This window comes from Phalacrocorax carbo, chromosome 3, assembly GCF_963921805.1.
Source record: "Phalacrocorax carbo chromosome 3, bPhaCar2.1, whole genome shotgun sequence".
Taxonomy (NCBI): domain Eukaryota; kingdom Metazoa; phylum Chordata; class Aves; order Suliformes; family Phalacrocoracidae; genus Phalacrocorax; species Phalacrocorax carbo.
This window is the reverse complement of record NC_087515.1, coordinates 75,845,074-75,866,534: the sequence shown is the minus strand read 5'-3', so window position 1 is coordinate 75,866,534 and position 21,461 is coordinate 75,845,074. Positions and strand designations below refer to the sequence as shown.

At 41.5% G+C, this 21,461-nt stretch overlaps 1 protein-coding gene across 1 annotated transcript in view; it reads right to left on the bottom strand.

Moving 5' to 3' along the window:
- HS3ST5 (heparan sulfate-glucosamine 3-sulfotransferase 5) overlaps nt 1–12,923 on the bottom strand; it is a 204,097-nt gene extending 191,174 nt beyond the window's left edge. Inside the window, exon 1 of the mRNA XM_064447434.1 lies at nt 12,838–12,923. The gene's annotated coding sequence lies outside the window, so the exon portion shown is untranslated. The remainder of the gene's footprint in view (nt 1–12,837) is intronic.
- Between the last annotated feature and the right edge of the window lie 8,538 nt (nt 12,924–21,461).

Genomic DNA, 21,461 nt, shown 5'->3' with positions numbered 1-21,461 from the left:
ATATTGAGCTCATTCTCCCTTTCCCTCTGACTCAAAAAGACCTCCTCCCAGAGGAGAACAGCTCCAGCCAAGGTGAGTAATGTCTGCTGTGAGCTGGGAACTGCTTTCGGCTTTTCAAAATTTCATTTCAATACAAGGGAAAGCTAGATCTAGCATGCCTCTAAGGCTGTTATCAAGAGAGGGTTCAGATAAACTGGAAAGGTACACTTGCTCAAGGCCTTGCTAAAAACTGCCTCTTAGTAGACTTTATCCCTAACGATCCAGCAGAACAGATGGCTAACGGGTTGCAGTCCCTGCCTAGAAGCAGTGGGGTTTATTTTGTGCCCAAAAGCCGGTCCCGTTCCATGGCTGGATGCCCACTGCAATCTGCGGTTTGGAAGCAGTCTGAGGGCGAGGGTAGGGTCAGACTGGAGGAGGTGGTAGAAGACCAGAGGAGAAGCCCAGTGGCTTGGTCTGGACAAGCAGATTCAGTTCTGCAATAGAAGAGGCTACAATAGAAGAAGAAGCTGTAAAACATGGGCTGGGGGCATTAGGATGGCTGCGTGAGATGAGAATCAGGAACAATACAAGTAGAGCACTGGGAGAAACAACAAATACTGGATGAGCTATATATGAAATACTTACATAAATCTTTCTCAAGACAAAGAGGTGGTAATCTTGTTTTTTCTTTATATAGATGTAAGGGAATGGATTAAGGAGTGCCATTATTTGGAAAAATAGACCTGTATCTTTCACCTTGCCTAATTTCAGATTATAAAACAATAATTTTCTATATAAATTCCAAAATAATCCCACATATTTGAGTAGGCAAATACAAAACCAACAATGCAGAATCGTTAATTCAGATGCACATATTAACAATTACAGAAGCACAGATCTCATATAGTTAGCAATCTGCGAGCCAGATACTCAGATAATGAAAACTAAAATAACTGCCGATATCTATAAATTCAGAGATTCTTACCCTGCATTTTTATAAATTTCAGCCTGCATATCAGTGTGTTGTTAACTGAACTGAGCTTAAAATTCTGTCTGCAGTCTTAAAGATAATTTTTGAAAAGTGTGGCCTTCTGAGGATAGTTATTTAAAATTCAGAAGGCTGCCCAGAATATCAGAGTAAGTTCAGCATTAGTGTAATTTTTCAACCTGACCCCAGAGGCCTACAAACTAAAATGCCAGCAGATTAAAATGCCTTTTAAGAACCATACTGCACTAAGCTTATGTATGACAGAGTTATACTTTGAGTTATAAGCAGACAGTATCACTTTTGAGGCAGCAGCTGACACAGTCGGGCTAGAACAATTTTGCTATAGTGTGTGCCAAACAGTTGCAGGACCAGGCTAATAGAGAGGTCTCCATTCCCGTAACAGCAGCTTCAGGGTTAGTTCAGGGGGAGCAGATTCAGGCCTGCCACCCGCTGAAAGCATTCAAGAGGAAGGTACGGTTTTGGCCAGAGTAACACCTGCTTTTTCATATTTTATAGGAAGCTATGGGCACCGGCACTACATTGTCACCAAATGTGTCATGATCTTTCTCCCTGGATGTCACTACCTAACATCTGTTCAAAGTGCCTTTATAACATAGGCTAAAATATTTAATAGGCGCTTATACTTATTGCCACAAATGATGATGTTTTGATACCAAGGCCTTTGCAGATCTAGGTCATAATTTTGGGATTTTTTCCAATAGGCTGGATGAAAAAACCTCACCTTTGAAAGAAAGACACCTAAATAGATCAGATCTCAGACTTGTGGTAAATTCTGTGTCTCCCCCAGATTTGAGACTGGCTGCTAGTTCACTATCCATTAGCAACTGCTTGGTAAGAGTTCCTCTTCTGGACTGCATGACTTGTATTTATGAAGGGAGAGCTACCATCCCTGCAGATCAAACTAAAGGGAGAGAAGAGATAAGGGCAGAGGCACCAGAGGTGTTACAGTGGGATGCAAGGAGCAGGATGCTTTTTAGAACATGAATTACTGTTGTGGTCAGTAGAGAGCCACACGCCAAAGAAGATCCAGGCCAGCTTTAGAGTTACTTATTTAACTCTTCCTTTTTCAGTATCACTGGTAAAGAAGTTAAACTTTTTAGAACACATTCAGTTCTCCTTAATCATTACGTCCCATACCTAGTGATAAAATTAATTTATATTTTGGTGAAAGTGTGTACAAAATATATGTAAGAATAAATTAAAAATCAATATCTACAGGTATATCATAAACAATCATACAGTATCTTTCTCAGATTTTTGCCAGGGATCTTTCAAAATCTGTTACTATCCTGCTGTTCTTCAATAAACGTATGGAGTTGCATATTGCACATAATTTTCCAAGCATGAAGAATTTTAGGGAACTCAGTGATTTCAATAGGAAGGCAAAGTAAGTCACTTATATGTCATCCCAGCTTCCAAGTTAAGGCTGAGCTCAAAGTCCTGGTACACTTCACTAAGTTTCCATTTTCTGCAAAGATCTTCATTTATTTGTGGATCAAGCCAAGTAGCTCCTATCGAGTAATGAAACTGATATTTGACTATTGTTTACTTATCAGATTCACATTCAGGTTTTTGTAGATTGGGTCCATCAGGTTCATTTTGTATGTACTTATGCAATAGTTAAATCAGTCTCCTTGATATTTCCCTGAGAGATATCCTAAAAGCATCAATTAGAGGAAGAAGTGGCTAAAAGATTTGGGTTTGTTCCTTCTCCCAATCTGAAACCACCAAAGGTATTAAGTCAATGCAGTTTGCCAGGGCCCTGACTGAAAGCATTGCCCAGAGAAGGCACTGGGACCTCACAACCTTTCCCCCTGAGATTCAGTCTTACCACACACCTGGGGTCACGGCATTTGGTGGCAATTACTTTACCATTGGTGGGAAAGTACTGTCTCTCTGCTAGGTGACTTTCCCCCAAGTAATTTATGCATGCAACCCATGAACCACAAAACTGGTACTGAAGGATTGCAGTGACAAGTAGAATCTCTCCTAGGCAACATTTTAATTCACCCATACCCAGATTAATTTTCACTATTTTTGAAGCTGCGTTATCCTGCATCGATGAAAGAATCATAAAACTTTGAAAAAGCTTGCCAGTAAAAGATGAAGAGTAGGGAATATGACTTGCAAATATTGCGAAAGATGCAACAGTGATGTTAAATACCAAGAAATAAAAACCTGTGATAAGAACCACTATAAACTAATGTATTTTCCTCCACAACTAATTGAAATACTATTTTTGTTATGAAATTAGTCCACTGTCATACAATTGCTTATTAAAATTTTATCCAATTATCCTGTTTAACCATAATTTTCAGTTAGCTGAGAATGTCTGTAGTTTAAAGCTTAAAGGAGTTTGATTTCTGAGGCCACACCCTAAAAGGTTCATCATGATTTCTTTCTAACACAGAGAATACTGAATATTCTACAAAATAAGGATTTCTCTCTCCATTTGTATTCTCTGGCAAAAGTTAGTATTGCACCTTTGAGAAGAAGTGCTGGTACCCCCCTTTTCTAAATGACATTTTTCAATACTTTACAAGCTTCTGACAACAAATTCACTGTAAATAGATAACAGGTTTCCTATAACAGTGATTTCTGGATCACTGACCCCAGCATTCAATGAGAAACGTAACTATAAATAATGAAAAGTATGCAGAAAAGTAGCTACAGTTTCCAAAATGTTTTACCACATTTAAATCTTCCAATACATTCAGAGCATTATTGCATATACCGGAGTTAATGACTGCTTACAAACAAATATTAAGCCCCTTTTACACTATTTGAAGAAACATCATGCTGTGCTGTAGTAACAGCACTTAAATCAGTGGAATTCATTCCTAACAAGAAAAAAGAATAAACAATGCGTATGTATTTGGAGTCATACTGACATAAATAATACTAAAACTACATCTGTGCAAGTGAATTAAATAGTTCTAGGGCATGAATCCATGCCCTGGAACTATATTTTTCTAAAACATAAAATCTCAGGGCAGTCCACGACACTGTTTTTATCTTGGCTACTTGACCAGCTATCTCCCAAGGGTTTCCTGGGCACAGCTAGGTCACTAGCCCAGCCTAGGGACTGTTCCCAAGAGGCAGGCTAGCTGCAGCCTGTGCTTGGGAGGCTAAGGGAGCTTAACCATATGGAAATGGCCATGCTTATCTGGCCTACAGGCTAGAGGGAGGCCTTGCATCATTCAGTTTGCTCATTAAAAATATAAGCAAGAAGCAGAAATACAGCTGTATGAGGGGAAAAAAAAAAAAAAACCACAACAAAAAAACACAACCCACCAAAAAACTAAAAACCAACAGACATTCCCAATTAGTCTCCCAACAGTAAACACTCCCAATTAATATCTCATTATTACTGGAATAAAAGGGACAAACCCTGACAAATCTGTTCTCTTGTGTCCCTGGGGGGTAAACAGAAATGAGTGGCCAGCTTCTGTCTACCACCGTGCTGGGGATTTACACTGTATCTCCATGCTGTGCTTCCCATATTGATCCAGTGCACTGGTGCTGATACACATCCGAGTCCAGAGGCAAGCTGTCTCGTCCATAAGCACTACTTACTGATACGTGTCAAGTCACATAAAAAACACTTATTCAACTTAAATTCCTGAAAGAGTAGACTAAGTAAACTAGATTTCTTTCCAGCTTGCCACTAAATGTCTTTCAAACCTACATCCTGAGCCTAAATACATTTCGGTCAGAGGATGTTTTCCTCTTAAAGTTGTTAAGAAGACACGCCTGATTTCCCACTTGCTATGAAAGTGCCTCGCAACAAGAGGCTTCCTCCTCTCTTTCTTTCTGTTATCACCTTAAGTCTGCCTCAATGTGTGAGCTGTATTCAGGAATAAAGTAATAAGCAACCCTACACTAGTAAGTGCCTTCGCAAGCCTGTGCCTGGTTACCTTTCCAATACTTTATCCACTAGACTAAACCATGATCTAACCAGTGGTGTGTGCTCTAGAACTGAGCAAGAAGTATTCTCCCCATCGGGATAAATATTTGGAGCTTTTGAACTTCTGTTTGGAAGTTGCAAAAGGAAGATAAAAATCTTAAAACTTTAGAAAGAAAAACATTCTGATTTGTCAGAATGGGGACTTCTTTTGTTTTCATTTATTTTTATTTTTACAAAAAATCGGCCTATAGATTAAAAAACCACATCTTTTAATTGATGTATAATCACAACACATGGAAAATATATGAAAATACATCTTTTCTATGGACAACTTTGGTTTCAAGGAACTTGTATGTCCAAAAAATATAAATTCCAAAGAAATTTAAACCGGCTTCAAGTTTTTCATGAGAGATGATTGAAATAACCTTCAAAACCAAGATTTTAGTAATAAAAATTCTTTATCTATTCTGAAGTTACATTAAAAATTTATTTTTTTTAATGTAGAATATTTTCAAGGTAATGAATAACAAAGAGACATTAACCAGATATATTTACTTCGTGTGAAAGAGAAAATTGTTTGAAAGCTTAAAAATGTTTTAATTCCCTTTTCTTTTTTTCCCCTCTTTTTCTCACTGAATTCTTCCCTGCTTCCCCAACAAGAAAGGCAGAAAAGAAAAAGTTATATACCTTTCAGAAATTTATATGCTATCTGGTTCTGAAACAAAGTAAAAATTTCTAATTTGCTTTGTTACAGAAGAAAGTTGACAAATCTGAATGACAGATAAATCTTCTTCAATCCATTTTCATTAAAGAAAATAATTCTTGTTCAGGGATAATGCTGGTAAGTAAAGCTTCTGTCATGAAATTCATCCTTTGTTGTTTCTTGCTATTAAGTTGTGCAAGGTGGAGGTATACGAAAATGTCTCTGAAGCATCTGCCCCATAAATAGTCTCTTTGGTAGCTTCCAGGAGAAAAGCAAAGGTAGTTACAACCCTGTAGGCCCAGGAGGAAAGAGCTGTTGATTCATGTTCTCCTGGATCTACCTCACCAGCAGCCAGGCAGCAGTCATGAAGGAACTGCTGGGAAAGCAACCACAGAAATGAAACACGGGTTTAGGTAGATCTGAATGAAGGTCTGGGTTTCCATTTTCTGCAGTTGCACAACTGAACTTTTTGAAGCCCAGGTTGTTTGGCTGTACCTGAAGGAAGCGAATTACATCCTTAGGTCAAAAACCGTTGAATATAGGATACTAAAAGAGGAGCTAGCAATGTCAGTTGTAACCAGAACTGTTTGGTGTATGCAAACTGAGAACTCCTAATCCTTGAAAGAATTTTCATTAATTCTTCTCAAATCTTTTGTACCTCTGAATGAAAACTCTACGGTTGGTAAAAAGCTTACCAGTCAATTTTCTTTTTCAGAATTATTTACCAAAAAGATTATAATAGATTATTCTAGCCAGATTGTGCATCATCATTCAGGAATGTAATTTTCCACAAGAATAAAAATAAAGGCATGTTGTTTGACTTTACTGATAGACTCTACACTGATAGACTTCTTTCCTACTGCAAATCTGCTTTACTTTACACTGAGGAGTAATCCTTTTACAAGACGCAGGAATGTGAAATTATAAATAAGAAGGATCTGCTGCCACCTCTGACGTTAGTTATACTTCTATAGCAGTTACAAAGGTGAAGATATGCAACAGCAAATTATCTAAAATAATTTTCCCCAAATCTTATTTCTGATATCATGCTAAATTTAGCTCCGCTCAGTCCAGTCAACTGTCTTTTCAGCATCAAAAGTTGATATTAAAAAATGGTATATCTATTTACTATTATCTATTAAATACAGTGCAGTATTAAATACTCCTAAAGGTCCACATTATGTTCACTGATAGTCTTTCCTGGTTCTTCAGTGTAAGACTGTAGTTGCTTTTTCAAGTCTTAACAGGAAGATCTTGACTGTGATTGTAGATGACACTAGCCTGTAGCTGGCAAAATATCTTTCAGATTCATGTTTTTCAGGACATAATGTAACATTAGCTCCAGACACTGAAGTGAAGATTCATTTTGTTTTCTCCTTTTTCAGGATTCAGTTACTTTTTTTTTTTTTTTTTTTTTTTTTTTTGGCAGCACTGGTTATTATTTATAGCCTTGGGTTTAAAACAGTCTTCAGGAAAACCATTGGACCCTGCTGTTTTACCTTCAGGAAACTGTTTAACCACTCTCAGCTATTTATTGTGTTGTCATATCTTCCTCTGTATCTTCATGGTCAGAAAGGAAGAACAACCAGCAAATCCCTGCTGAGGTGAGGAAACCAGACAGTAACAAAGTAGGGCATTATACAGTTGTTGATATTAAAAGAAAAAAATTATATATGGATGCACATGTATACACACAGATAAATTTGTACACAAATGCACACAAAATCTGCTAGGGCCATCTGGATTTCCAACACGGGAAAAGGTTCTTTTCTGGCTTTTGTCCTCTTTTGAATCTCCCATCCTATCAGTATCTCAGCTTTAGTTACTTCTCCTGTGGCCAGAACATGTTAGGTAACTCAACTTTCATAATTTTATTTTTAAACTCAGTTGCATTTATTTTCATGTTTTACTCCTGTCTCAAGGACCTTTCATAAAAGAGTAAGTTTTTTCCTCTTAAAAACAAACAAACAAACAAAAAACCACATCCTTACATGTTTTTACTTCATTTTGCCACATGTCCTCCATTTCCAACTTTGTTCCTCGGTTCATTTAAGGTTTTGCCAAACTCAGTTCTGTCTGCATATCTGGCAAAAGTCATACCTTCTATAACTGTATCCAGTAAGAGAAAAAATAAAAACAAACCTGCCTGCACAGAATCCAGGTTGCAGTGTAAATCCACTTCCATTGACGTAAACTGACTTGTCTCCCATGAGATGCCAGTTTTCTAATTCTGTCATCACAGTAGCAATGCCATGTTGCAAAGGGAGGTTTTGATGTAGGTTGAAAGTCTGTCAGCTAGTGCAGAAAGTTTACATGTTGCTAGGCAAGCTTAAGTACCTGTTGTAGAGGACAACTCCCTTATTTGTTGGCTCATTTTCCACTTAATTCTACATAGGGCTAACCCGTTAACATTTCTTTACATACTTTTAAAGAAAAATAGCATATATATAGATAACAAATTGGTTCACAAAGTCCTTCTACCAATCATTTTTGGTATTTGCAGACATTTTTTAGTGATTTGTGCTGTAACGTAAAATTGTCATCTCTTGCTAGGCTCTGAATATGTCTGCTATAATAGAGGCTAATAGTTTTATTTATGACAGTCCTTTGGAGTCTCCAGCAACTGTGTGCAGTCAAGATTGTTCAAGCCATTATAATACAAGATTGTATTACAGTGATTTGAATGGATAAGAATTCTTTCATCTCCAAAAGAGAAATTGATTGATAGACACTGTTCTGTAACATATCAGGACATATGTGTTACTTTAATCCCCGAGACAGAGAGCTGTATTTTCCCAGGCAACACTGTTGCAAGAAATAAGATTCCCAGTGAGTAAAGGTGCTGGTGCAGAAAAAGTCCAGGAATTACCTTTTTGTTTTTGTAGTGTGAAATATTCTGTATCAACTCAGGTACCTTAAAAACCTTAAAAATGTTTGGGGATATTCAACAGTTTAAGCATGGGGGCATTCCTTCAATTTGTCTCCTTGAAAAATGGCTGGATCTTACAGAATTGGGTATTAAAGTCTACCTTATGCATTATTAGTTCCTGATACTTTATCTAGAGTTCACTTTGTGGTAGTCCTTCATTATAAACTTCATCCCTCACATCCTATCTACAGAAGTTCATTTGGATTAGAAATGTCAAGAGTACATCCTTTCAACTCTTTTTAAAACAGTTAATAGCTTGCAGTACTTCTAAAGTATACGAAACATTAAAATAAAAAGGTAGAACTATTTAAAGCTTTTCCCCTGGAAGTTAAAAATTAAAGTTGTCTGATGCTGACAATATTTGATAACCACAGATTTCAACACTTGAATAAACTGGGGAAAATTATTACTTTTCATGGTCATTGATCACGAAAGCATCTTTGTTCAACAAAACGTGATTAGGTCCCTCTGAGGTCAGCACATGCTTAAAGACTAATATTTATTTAAGGGTTTTGCTGATGTGAATCTTTCTGCAATTACCATTTCATCTGATTGTGTTAACAATGCACAGTAATGCTTGTTTGTTCAGGAAGAAATTTTGTGCTTACAGACTTGTAATACTTGAGAGAGAGAGAGTATGGAGCTAACACAGTATTTATGCAGCAGGACAGAAGTACTATTAAGTGCTATTGCTGGGTTGGGCAAACCAAGTGCATAAATAATATAGAGAAACACAGTCTTGGTAGCAAATGGTGTCTGGCCATTTTCCTTAAGAGATTAAAACTCTGTTCTTGACTTTTTTTTGTTTTTTAAAATTTGCATGCAGTTGTATTTTGAACCCAAACTAGCTTTTCTTGTATATCCATCTGTATTTCATTTAGCCAGTAGCATATAATTTCAATCTGCGCGCACACACACACACACACACACACACACACACACGAAAACAAAGCGCAGTTGAGACTAGACATAGGCCAGTAATTGATATTTTAAGTTGCATGTGACACTCTTCCCTTGTTCTGTTGCACTGCATTTAGATATTGTATGGCTCTCCAGACATGCTATGCATAATTTTACATACCATCTGCTTTACATGCCAGGTTCCATATGTACAATGTACAACCTAAAACCAATATTTTGATTGATTTGAGCTACAGCGGAGGCTTTTGTTCTTAAATTGCTGGATAGAAGAATACTGTCCTAAATAAATTATCTGACAAATGTGTTCTGGGATTAACAAACAATCAAACTGATTTTGAAAATGTTTTAAAAGGTGTAATTGTTACAAAATTCAGGTGACTTTCAACAGTCCCCCTAATATTGCTTCCCAAATTCAAATACTATGAGACCGGTAAACACTTGCTACCATTCACTGAACAACCATAGCAATACAATGGCATAAAGAGGTTTCAGCTTTCCCTTGGACAGCAAATCTGCAATAGCCTAGAAAAAGGTGTAGTTGAATAAAGACAGAGACTACTTATTCCTCAAAACAGGATGAAGTTTATAAAGATGCTAAAAGTGAATAATGGATATTCAGAATCACCTCCTGGAGTTTCCTGGCACTTCATTATCTGGCTTCTTTCAACCCCGTTTTAAATACTTCAATCTTACATACTCTTCAGTTACAGGTAAGCCTAAGAAACCTAACTTTCTATTTTGGAAATGCTGTCCACAAGAACATCTGGCTGCATTTCCATATGCACATATGAAGAATAAGTATTGGAATGCCAAAATGAATAGAATACACAATTTCAAACCGATGGCTCTCAGTACAAAACTGAAGCTCTATGCAAATATATATCCTCATTTTTAGAACTGCTGACTCTCTTCATCCAAGCAGGCAAGGAGGATTAAGCATTGCTTTCGACTTTTAAAAAAGCACACACACCCCAAAAAAAAGAAAACCAACCAACAAACAACCCCATCCAAACTCTTAATATGGAAATAATCACCGTATTCTTCACATTTGTCTTGAAACGGAAGCTTTCTCAACAGAAATAGGTTGTGGCATTACAGTGTGTTGGTAGGCAGCAGATAGAGTTGAGAATATAGGAAGCAACAAAGCAGCTCAAAGAAAATTTTTCTCCATGCAATGTCCCATAAAATATGTATCCTTCAGCTCCATGTATGGCACACGATAAAAGAAACATTTGAATTCACAAGGAAGTTAGAAAGGAACTTGTAACATGACATTTTTAAAAGGAGGTTTCTCTCTTCCCTATGTAATTGCAAGGAGAGAAGAGATAACCAGTGAAGCATTTGTCCATTCTACAGGCTTTTTTTTTCCCTTGTAACATGAACGTCTTCATCTGTTCACAGTTAAATATGAGTGGCACATTCAGTTCAATTCAATGGCAGTTCGACTGGATGCCTACAGATAAAGATGACCAAGAGATGCAGCACCTCAAACTTTTTTTATACTTGCCTATTAACACACACTTGTGCTTAGAAGGGAAACATTATTATTGGACCATAACTGAGAAAGGTTATTTGTCTTATCAATGTAATAGTCACATTCTTCATGGAGTATGGGCATAATTCTGCTACTGGACAAGTTGTTGACCACATGCAGCATTTTTGGGGTTTTTTCAACACTCAGATTTGAAAAAAATTTAGAAGTGTGTCTTCACACTCTCCTTTTTAAGGCATTCCAAGTGATTGAAAGTGGTTAGTCGGGTTACAGCAACAAGACTAGCTTTTGCCATTTGAATATCAGTGTTTTTATTTGGTGTGTCATTATATATCTGAGTGCTCCTGATCTGAACACTGCACTGAACAGAGGATGTTCTGTGAACTAGAACTTCCATTTGCTAATGGATTTTTATTTTTGCATAAAATCTTCCTTGTAGTCCATATGAATATGGGCGTTTTAATTATTAATCAGAAGCATTCTTTCTTATTTCTATCTGTGTTGTGAGAGTTCTTAAAAATGGGATACAAAATTAATGTACATTTGGATTTTTTTCTCCTCCCTAGAGGGAGGCTGTTCATGAGTTAAATGCTAATGCAACACCTTTCCTTACAAACCGTACTACATTTCTCTTGTTGCTTCTCTACTGAACCTTTCTGGGCCTGATCCACAGCCCCTGAAGTCAAGGGGACCCCATCCAATTGTCTTGGTCGTCTCCCCCTGCTTCCAAATTTTAGTGAGAAAAAAAGGCATACAGCACCAGAAAAGTATAAGGTACTAATCTGGTAATACTTTATAATGTCTGTGGGTAAAACAATGGGCTTCAGTCCATCTTGATACCAAACACATCAAGAAACTGTTCCGATATTCCTCCAGTGCAAAGTGGGAATGAAAATCTAGAAGGCATTTCTGGCACAGTGAAGCTAAATAGCCTTGGTTAAAAAGCTACCTTTTAAAAACGAAGTTTCTTTTATCAATCTCTCTCACTTTGCCATCTCTCAGGCTTCTGCCCAGTACCTTTCATTCAAAAAGTATTCGGTATTAGCCAGAACCTCCTTCCTCTGAAGTCAATTGGGAGTTTTGCCATTGACTTCACCAGGAGAGTTATCATACCCAGGATGCAGAACACAGTGAGGAGAGATGTCATTGCCACAGTAGACATTGTAAAAGTGAGAAAAAATGTGTACATGATTTAGCAAAATCCTCTTAAAATTCTCCAGCAACAGTCAGCTTTTAGGTATGTTTCCCACAAATGGCACCAGGCAGACCAGGAGAACAAAAACCCCCTTGCCGGGTGTCCCTGGCATTGGGTAGCCGGCGCTGAACCCCAGCCTGAGAGGAGTTAGCCGTGCGCAAACCCGAGCTTAGCAGAGCCACGCTACTAAATGGACAGCAAACATTTTGCAAACATTACGCCTCCCCTAAGGGACGAGCGTTTTGCCACCGGCGCCCGCTGCAGCGCAGGGGAGGGAGCAGCCGGGACGGGTTGCTCCCCGGGCAGGGGAGCGGCGGGCACCCTCTCGCCGAGGTGGCGGGGCACCGGCGGGGCCACCGCGCTCCTCCCCGCGCCCCGGCGCGCAGCACCTGGCTGCTCCCCTCCGCAGGTGAGGCGCCCGGCGGGGCTCCCTCTCGCCCCCGGACGGCGGCACCGCAGCTCCCGACGCACCGGACCGCGCTGGCAGCCCCCGGGGACGTCGCCAAAACCGAGGAGGAGGAGTGAGGGGAGAAGCAGGGCACAGTCCCCGGGGCGCTCCGGGGGCACGGTGCCCTTCGCGCCCCGGCCGCAGAGAGGCGCGGAGCGGAGCCGCCGCGGAGGGAGCGCCCAGCGCGGCAGGGCACCCTCCACACCTTCCCCGTCCCCGGGGGACCCCGGCGCGGCGCGGAGCCCCGTACTCACCGCGGTGCTGCAGGCAGCAGCCCGCAGCGCAGGCGAAGCGCCCCCGCCCCGGCCGGTGCCCGCTGCGGTGCGCGGACCCCGTCCCTCGGCGCCCACATCCGAGCCCCGGCCGCGCAGCTAAAAGTCCTTCTGAGGAGCACCCGGCGAGCCCCGCCGCCTCCTGCCTCGGATCGCTGTCACCTCCCCTCCCCTCGCCCCCCCCGCCCCGCGCCGCGCCCCCCCCCGGCGGGCGGCAGCATTATAAAGCGGTCCCTAATCCGTCAGATCACGCACCGGCAGAGGTGCCGGTCCTCGCCGCTACTTACCGGGCATCCTTCAGAGCGGCGGGCGGGAGCGAGGGAGGAGGAGGAGAGAAGGAGGGAGGGAGGAAGGGAGGGGAGGGGGGGGATGGTCCTGGCGGGCTGCGCGGCGCGGCGCTGCGCTGCTCGGCAGCCTGGGCAGCTCGGCGGAGTGCTGCGGGTCCGTGAGTGAGTGCCTGCGTGCGTGGCTGAGTGTGCGTGTGTTGCCGGACACAGGCGAGCGGAGATTCAGGCACCGAGGGGCGGCGGGGAGCGGCGGCCGGGGGAGTTCAGGGGGCGCAGCCCGCGCACGGCGGCGCGGCCAGGTGCGGCCCAGCGCGCCCCCGGCCCCACGGGGCCCCCCGCGGCCGCGGCCCCCCGCGCCCCGCCGCCGCGGCGGGAGCTGCCGGGGAAGGGCTTGGGGGAGGCGAGCATCCTCCCCGGTGGCACAGGCACCACGGGCTGGGGAGCGGGGGGGAGGGAGCGGGGGGAAGGGATTAAAATTAACGATAATAAAAAAAGCCCAGTCAGCAGGACAGAAAAGGAAAAAAACCGGGAAAACTCTGTCTCTACTTCCCGGCCGCGGCTTGAGCCCCCCGCCCCGAGGCTGCGGTCCCGCGGCAGCGGCGCGTCCCCGCCGCGCCGGGAGCCGCCACCGCCCGCGGTGCAGCACGGCGGCAGCTGCCGGTAGCGCCCAGCTGAGAGCCGGAGCCTCTCCCCGCACACGCAGGAGCCTCCCTCCTTCCCTCCCTCCTCCTTGCCTCCCTCCCTCCCTCCCGGCCCGCTGAGGCAGGTGCTGCCGGCTCTCCCGCGGCCGAGGGCAGGGCAGGGCAGGGCCGGGCCGGGCCCTCCGCCGGCGGCAGCGGCCCCTCGGCGGGCACCGGGCCGGGCTCCCCCGGGCACCGGGGCGGCGCTGGGAGGCTGCCCCCGCCGGGACGCGGCTGAAGGGCGGCGAAGCGAGGGGCGGAGAGGGGGAGCCGGCTGTCCCCGGGAGCTGCCGGCGGGCCGCGGGAGCGACGGCGGCGGCGTGGGGAAGCGGCGGGGAGGGCCCGCCTCAGCCGGGCAGCGGTGCGGTGCGGTGCCCCGGCGCTTGCCTGCAAACGCTGCCCTCCCCGCGCTCGGCTCACCTTGTGCTCGGGCGGAATGACCCGCTGAGGAGGACCGAGGCCGGTGCATCCTTACTGCCTGGTTTCCTGGGGGAGGGGAGGCGGGAGCAGGCGGAGAAGGGCGGCAGGGCATAATTATAACAATCACACGGAAAAGGGGGGGGGGGGGGGGGGGGGAGAGAAATAAAAAAGGCAACACGCACGCTAAAAAAGCCCGTTCTCGTGAGAGAAATCAAAAATAGCCGCAACAGCGTGGAAAGTTGCTCGCTTTGTGATGTGCATTACAGCGCTGCCGCCCGCGCACCCCAGACCCGCGCAAGGTGCGGCTGAGGGGGGCTCCGTGCTTCCCGAGCGCTCCCCCCGGCGCAGCGGCCCGGGCCGGGGGTCCCGGGGGCGCCGGCGGCCGCCGGCTGCTCGCCCGCGCTCCTCCCTCCAGCTGTGCGAACCGGCATCGGCGATAAGTGGTGCCGTTTTCAGAGGGGGAGGGGGGGAAAGTCTGGATAAAATTCTAACTTCTATTTACCAACAATTCATGCCCTGATGAGAAAAGAAAAAAAAAAAAAAGAAAATTAAAAAAAAAGCACCAAACCCAGATCAGGCAGTTAAATGTACGGAGCCGGAGGTAACGTGGCTGTTTGCCAGACCTGTGATCCATTAACCTCTTTAGCTCATTGTTGGCAGGCAACAATAGCACACGATCAAATCTTTATATTTTAAAGACAAGCCATTTTCCTTTCGTAGTAAACTCCCCTCCCTTAAGTTGCAATTAAAAGGGGTCTCTTCAACAATAAAAGTAATAAGAAATAAATATACTGTGGGGTTTTTCCTACTTTGTGTTCATTTTATGAGTAAAAACATTGTGCTATGCTTAAGGTAATATGTAAAAAGGTGGACAGCGGCGTATAAAAAATTCTTACTTTATAACAAGGATTTTGGATAATTTTACCTTCACCATTTAATTATTTATTATTTATACTGTGTGCCATTAAAAGCTTTAGTTTCGGTTCTTTCACAGAGAGAAACCAAGCAAAACGCAACATAATGAAAATTAGACTATGAAAATAGGATATATAGGGCCCTTTTTTCCTTCCATATGAGTTATAGATGTTTATGCACATATACGTGTATGTCCTTTAATCCAAATGCATTCTGTCTGGTTATATGTTCATACATAAATGTCTGTGCACGTGTACATGCTATATATATACCCATTATATAAATAACATACTTCAAAATAATTGAAAAAATTAGTATAGAAAATGAGCATAGAAAAGAAGCAAAGCTAAAAACACAGGTCTCAGCCCCCTGCTGAGTGCTATAAAAAAATGCTACCACTTGGAGGAGAAGTCATAGAGTCACTGATACAGAAAGAATATGAAAGTTATACCTTGCACCTTATTCTTTCCACAAGCAACTTAGTTAATTGAAATACATCCATGGAAAAATGGAATTACCAAGTTTTCTTGTTTTTTTTTTTTTTTTTTTTGATAAAAGACATTTTGATATTAGGCTGTGGTCCTGACGGCGATGTGCCAAAATACTTGTTTTGGAAAGTCTGTGTTCAGAGGAGTTGAATCTGTCACTGCTACATCAAGCTGTCTGGTCTAGGAGTGGAAGATAATATGTGCGGCAAAGATGACGGATCCCATGAGGATCTGGGGAAAAGGAAGGGGAAAAGGAATGGGAAAGGGGATGGGGTTGGGGAGCAGGGCTAGCTGGGTGACAACAGTGAATACAAGAAGCTGGTATGTTACAGGGGAAACTGGGCCTGGAAGAAAAAGGCCATCTCATGCAGAGAAGGCAGCATGAAAGACCTTCATCTCCTTTCTCATCATCAGGCTGTGCTGTAAAACACATCCCATTGCTCCTTAGGGGATGAGGAGTGTAGGATACCATCTACATCCCCTCAAGTTCTCCACACATTGCTTCTAAATCCTCTGTGATTTAGAAGTCCACCCCAAAAAAACTAACATAACACTCTGGGAAATGCTAAAAAATCTAAGCTCACAGGACTCGCCTACTTCCTAGAGGATCTTTGTTTTCCCCAAGGAGGAAGGTTTTAGGGGTGTTTTTTGTCACCCTGACCGACTCCTCAGACATAGTCAGCTGCACTATGCTGTCTTAGCCTGAAGAGGGAAAGGCCCAGACTCTTTGCTGGTTATTGTGTGGTTTTAATCTGAGAAAATGAAGCCTTGATCCCATTTTCATTAAGATCAGTAAGAAAATCAAGAAGTGACTGATACATTACCAGAAAGTTTTGAGTGCATGAGGCTGCCTGGCTTCAAGAGCAGATGTTTGGGATGGGAAAGAGATGTAAATCTATACTGTAGAGTGTTAAATTTAGGCTATATTTCAACCTGTTGTGGCAAGAGTAGTCATTAATAGCTCAAAAATGAATAAGTGCTTATTGCTACTGTAGAGAGCCTGTTAAATATTGAAAGTAGGTATATTTTAGCTGGTTGCTTTTTCACTGTGTTTTCTTCACTACGCCCAAAGTATTTTCTCCCTGTTTGAGAGTTGCCTACTCTAATATGGGAGAGGTACAGGGCATCACACACTGGTCTCTCTTTGCATATATTGTGTAGGATAATCACATTGCTATTAGCAGATGGAAAACTGCGATGTTCCTGGCTACCCAGGCTTCCCGCCTTTCACATGGGACAAAAATAGTTGATATTTGGTAACCATTATTTTAAGAAAATACAAAGTTGAACCCTCTGTTCTTTAATAAGTTCTTTTTTTTCATTTATTTCTTTTTCACTACAAGGTATATTACCCAATAGCTTTACTGTATACATGTTCAGCACTGTAACTTGAAGAAGTATGTATCACTTATTACAAATTAGCTTTGATAATAAAATAATAAACAAAACCTGTCATCCACTGCAAAAAAGCAAAGCCAGCAAAAATAGATAAGAACGGTTAGACTTAAACACCCAGCCTTTATTACAATTTCTCTACAGCTGCATTGGCTTGTAATCTCATTAACCCCTTTAAACCAAGTAAGCTGATGCTCAAGAGGGTTTTCAGAAAGTCGAAATGATGGAAAAATGACACAGATTGGTACAGGAGGGCTAATCTTCCTTATATAACGGTAAGAAACCAAGATAGTAGCTTCAAATGGTGGTGTTCTGACAAAATATGAAATTCAGTTTGCAAGCCAACATCTGACCATTAAAAGTCACGCTGTTTTGTCAGCACGTAGATACATGGTCTTGGTTGTTAAAAAATATTGTCACTAATAGTAATAGGAATATATCCTGCCTGCATTTTCAGTTTAAAATTCAAGTTTCAGTAATAGTTCTGGCAATTAGAATAGAGAGTTGCTTTATTTGTTAAACATCTGGTCTGTCATAAAGGTATGTTTTATGTAATTATATCCCAATTTTTCAAACTTGCATTCTGTTCCACGGGAAGTGTCTCATACCCCAACTTTTTATTAATTTATGGCAAGTTGCCGTATTTTTTGGAAAAAAAATGTGCCCTTCAAGAACTTCATAAAAAGTTAAGGTGTTTAAGGATTTTATAGGATTATGTAAACTCATGTATTACAAGAATGGATATAATTTTTAAGAAATCTAACAAATACCCTTCTGTTAGGTTGGAACTTGCTGTCATAACCCACTAGAAACATGCTTCATTGAATCAGTAAATACTATATTTTTGAACTGTCTGCATATTATTGACTTTTCTGGCTTCTGCAAAGCATTACCGCAGAAGTCCCTTCCCCCCATTGTTTTCATACTAGAAAAATCAATTCAAATCTTAGATATACAGAGCAACAAAGGTAATCTAACCTTGATATATTTCAGAATTTATACTATCTCCTTCTTTATTTTGTTGAAGCTCTGCTTTGCAGGCTTATCTGCAGCACCTGAGAGTTTTGACAACTCTTTCTAAATATATAGCAAAACATACTAAACCATAATAGGTTGAGAGGCAGCTTATTTAAAATCATAGTGAAATGTGACTTGCATGTTAAAGAGAGACTTACATGTTGGGAAAAAGAATTCCAAAGATACTAGGCTTAGAATCACTTTCTGCCTTCAAATGTCCATGCATGACTATGTTTAGGAAGAAAAATAAATTTTATACAAAGATCTAACATTAATTTTAATAGAAGATCAAGGTCTATGTGCAGAGTTATTTGGTCGTTGGGCACCCACACTAGTCACCATTTTCACAGGTTTATGATGTTTTTACTCTTCTGTTCAGCTCCAAACTAACATACGAGGCCTTTCGTTTTCCATTCAGATAAGCTTTGAAGTTTGCATATAAGAGGAATAACACTCAGGTATTTAACTGCCCCTTCCATGTTTATTCCTGACACTGCCATTACCTTACACTGCTTTTAGCTTCTTCTAAGTTTGCTAAACTTCAGTGATTCAACCTGAAATTCTGTATGCTGGAGATCTGCCTCAGGCTGCATGTTTTTAGCATACCCAACAAAAATGGCTCAGCTATACCTGAGAACGAGATTGAGGGACATCAGTTTTGTTTTGTTTTGTTTCTTGCTAATGCTTCTTTGTAAGACTTGTTTTTGTAGAACTCTAGATCCTGCAGGTAATGGAGAAAAGACTTGTAAGTTGGTAGAGTGATAAGTATTAGTTTTGTTGAGGACTCCTTGGAATGTCCCTAAAAATTCATTTAAATCTTCCAGTTCAGGAACACTTGGAATTTCAGTTCACACATGCTAAATAGCAGTTTGTTAGAGTTATGCAGCTAAATACTTACATTTAGCTGTTCTCCAGCCAGGTATATTCAGATGTTGCCTGGTTTTGTCTCTTCAAGTGCTGTTGTTCTTAAGCAGAGGGTGATACTCATATTCAATGCCTTTAATTTCGTTAGAGTCAAAGCTGCACTGAGAAGAAGGCTGGTTCAGCTGAACACAGGAGTGCAAAAGTCTTCTCTGGATTTCCTGGGTCCGGGTAATTGGCAAAGATGAAATGACTGGGATTTCAATCCTAAAAAGTAAGGGGGGAAGATCTGAGACCCGGGAGAAAATGGTAAGGAAGAGGTGACTGAGATGACTAAGTGCTAGGTGCAGGAAAGGAGCATGGGAAGGGATAACGAATCTGCCTGTGTGGCAGTCAGATGGGAAAACTATGTGAGAAGTTTATAATTTTGGATATGCTGATAAGGAAAAAGAAGAAATCCAAATACTGAAGACCATAGCTGGCTAAGTGAAAAAAGTCAGGTGGAAACAAGCCAGTGAAGATGTGAAGATGAGAATGAAGTCCCAGAAGTGGAGGAGAGAGCGAGAGAACTGGAATAAGACATGAAGGCAGAAAAAGAAATAGAAAAGTCTGTAGTACCAGAGCACACTGCCATGCAGATCTTGGAAATGAACCAGCCATCCCAAACCTCAGCATTTCACTGTTATCAATAAATATCTGTGAAACCTGTTGGCAAAGTGCGCTGCTCACTCCTCTCTGGTGCTGCTCTGCACAAGGGGTGACCATCTGCTACCATTGTCAAGCCTGACGTTAGCTCTCCAGGCAGAAACATAGCCTGTAGGTCTAACTTCCCAGTCTCAGTGATGAATCTTGTTGGTACCAGGTAATTTTTTGAAATATTTATGTTCATTCTTCTTTGAAGAATAGAAAAGGCATGGAAAATGGAAAAGAAGAGAAAGAGAGAAAGAGAAGAAAAAGAAAGGGAAGAAGGGGGCCCTCTAATTCTTATTACAATAAGGTGCTGCTGTCATGCATTAGGCAACATTAGACCTGAAGTTGCCTTTACTAACTCTATTCATCTTCTCCTTCCCTGCTTGTGGATATACATTTTAACACACTTTAAATTTACAAAACTATGTACTGTTTTTTCTTCTGTCAGTATAGGACACCTATCACTGCAAAAGATGAGTGCTGCTCAATGACTAAGCAGCTGTGTAATGTTTTGGTTTATTTTCATTGGCCTTTGGGCAGATCAGACACTTTTTACAAATTTTTTCAAACTCTTCTGAGCAAAAATATTAATTGTATCTTCAGAGGATTTTCTCTGATAACAGTCAATAAGGCACCTGCGTACCTCACAAATTAATATTGACTTTCACAGAGCTTCCTTCATTCCCACTGTAGAGATGAGAGCTGAGACACAACAAATTAAAACAAGAGTATCCACCAGTTTTGAGTGTATATGTAAATTATCTAGAAATTATCATTTTACTTTTTGAAAGGCTGTTGTGTGCTCACTCCAGCTGAGACGTGAACACTTCCACAAGAGAGACCCAGGCTTTTAAGTAGGACATCCAAGAATAAAATACTCATCACTTGTGAGAAATATGTGAAGAGTTCAGTTTTGGTGGCTTTTCCAGCTTACCACTGGAACTTCCCAGCAATGCAAGGGGATAGTATCCCGCTCTTCATGTCACCATTCAAATAGTTTAAGAATGAAACATTCATTGAAATGCGTACTGAAGCTTCTTTCATTGTATAAGTTCTAAAAATATATAAGTAAAAAAATAGTAGAGAGAAAACAGATGACAGCATTTTTATAAGACACATCCCGCTTTACCCCCAGAGAAAAGTCATCCTGTACGCTGATAAGAAATCCTGCAGAAACAAAAAATATCTTCACAATCTATGTATGAGCTAAACTGGTGCCTACCTATGCTTTAGACTTAGGTCGTAACTGAGTATTAGTTCTTCAAGCATAGTGAAACTTGAAATTCCAGTTTGCTGAACATTTATTTTGGAGACAAACTGGAAAAGATTGTCTACTGTCTAGAAGCACCTGGCAAATTTCCAGCTTTGAAGTTGACAGCCCACTTCACTTTTGGTACTGTCATCTTCTTATTTTGAGCAGTTAAAATATTGCTAAACTAAAAAAACTATAAATATATATATAAATGTAAAATATACTAAAACATATAAAAATAAGGATCCAAGCAGAGCTAGAGGAGCACAAAATTGCTCAGAATTGCTGGGAGCTGGAAGCCTTTCATTCTCTTCCCAAGTTCCTAACAAAAACGATGCCAGGATAACCTTTCCTGTATTCTGATTTGGAACAAGCGTTGGAGAAAAAGTGAAACATGACCATTTCTTACTTTACCGTCCAGAAGAAATTTCTTTTGCTAAATTATGTCTTCAAAGAATTTCAGCGGAACATAAAATGTTACAGTTATTTTCATAGTCATTTTCCAATGAACCTGAAAGCCAGAAGCCTTGAGCTTAACGAGGACTGATTGATATACAATAGGGGGCTCCTTTTTGTCTGCTAAAACCCAAAGGTGGACACT